Raw genomic sequence first — 1,802 nt, 5'->3', positions numbered from 1 at the left:
TTTTCGAGACAGGGTTTCTCTGTGGTTTTGGAGCCTGTCCTGAAACTAGCTCTTGTAGACCAGGCTGGTCTCGAACTCACAGAGATCCGCCTGCCTCTGCCTCCCGAGTGCTGGGATTAAAGGCGTGCACCACCACTGCCCGGCAATACTAGTAAATTCTAAAGCACATGAGCCTCTGAGGAAAATGATTAAGGGTGGGTATTAAAGAAAATTAATTTATCAGAGCAACTCTGGCTTTGGTCACTGCCAAAAAGCAATCACATAAATGTCATCATAAAGTTAGACAAAATCATTCAATTATGTAACCCTTTTGTACTGGGTAATATCCAGGTGGAATATATTTTCTTTAGACAGAGGCTTGTATAATAGGCATAAGGGAGGGACAGCCCCTTAGAGTCAGCACAGGACATACCCAGACACCAAATTCTCAGCGCAAAACAGATTTATTACCCCGGAGGGGCAAGCAGGGGGTTAGGGTGGGTGCTGCTCCTGAGTGGGGCAAGGCAGACAGAAAGCAGCAGTAGCAGCGAGGAGGTGTTGTTGGCAAGGAGTGAGTTTTTATGGAGAAAAAGGGCGAGTCTGTGTTAGGGTGAGTTGGGAAATCCTGCCTGGATTTCAGTATTAGCTGAAGAATGAATTTTGATTGCTGGACCTTGGTATTTCATCTCAGAAATGAGTCAGTAGCTAAGTTGGGGAATAGACCCTGGAGCATAATCTAATGGTTTTTAGCAAGGGAGTGGAAATGGGGGGGGGGGAATCTGTCTGCAATGCTTGGGCCTGTTAGCAAGTCCTTCAGTAGGTAGCTACCCAGACTGGTGTAAAGATGGGCATCCGCAGGCTGACTCGCTAACTGGATGTCTCTGTTGCCCACATACAACTTTTTCCACTTAGGACTAACTGATTAAGGTTCTTTTTTGTTTTTTGTTTTTGTTTGCTTTGTTTTTCGATACTGTGTTTCTCTGTGCAGCCTTGGCTGTCCTTTGAAGCATCAAGTTTGATATTGTCATGTGTAGTTTTTCTACATTTCCCACAGTTACTTTTGCTTTTTCGTAGCCCAAGTCACAAAGATTTAATTCAATATTTTCTTCTAGGAGATTTATAGCTCCAGCTTTTATTTAAAGTTAATTTCTGTGCACACCATGAGAAATAGGACCATTTTTGGCATGTAGTTATTCAGTTGTTCTAGCGTTGTTTGTTAAAAAAGTAAGTCCTTTCATGGAATCATCTTGATGACCAGAACTGGGCATATAACTCAGGCAGTAGAGTGCTAACCCGCCACACACAAGGTCTTAAGCTAGATCCTCAGCACCACAGAAGACATGGTGGGACGTACTTTACTCACAGGAGAGGTGGAGGCAGGAAGGTCAGGGAATCAAGCCTCTCTGTAGCTAGCCTGGGGTACATGGGAAACTGACTCCAAAAGAAATTCCAATGGCTATATAACTAATAGCTAGACCCTCAATTTAGTTATATTTTATTGATATGTGTACATTTCCTTTTGCCCACCTTTTTTCCCTTCTGTTGGTTTGGAATTTTTATCATGTGTTTCTACTGGTTATTAAAGAACTTTTTTATACAGATTTAACTGAGCAAAAATCTGAAGTTACACTTCCAGTATTTTAATCCCTCTTTGAATAAAACAAGAATTCCCCAGGTTGGATCATGTCTCTCTACTCTGACTTACCTGCAGCTGTCAAATGTCTTGGTTCTTGTCCTTTTCTGTCCCATCAGACCTCAGGCACTGCTGTCATTACCATTCAGACACCATTTCTGTATTTCCTCACCGTTGCTTCTCCGTTCTC

This window comes from Alexandromys fortis, unplaced genomic scaffold (assembly GCF_014885135.2).
Source record: "Alexandromys fortis isolate MF-2015 unplaced genomic scaffold, M_Fortis_MF-2015_v1.1 scaffold_8_1_9099942, whole genome shotgun sequence".
Classification (NCBI taxonomy): Eukaryota; Metazoa; Chordata; class Mammalia; order Rodentia; family Cricetidae; genus Alexandromys; species Alexandromys fortis.
This window is presented reverse-complemented; position numbering follows the sequence as displayed.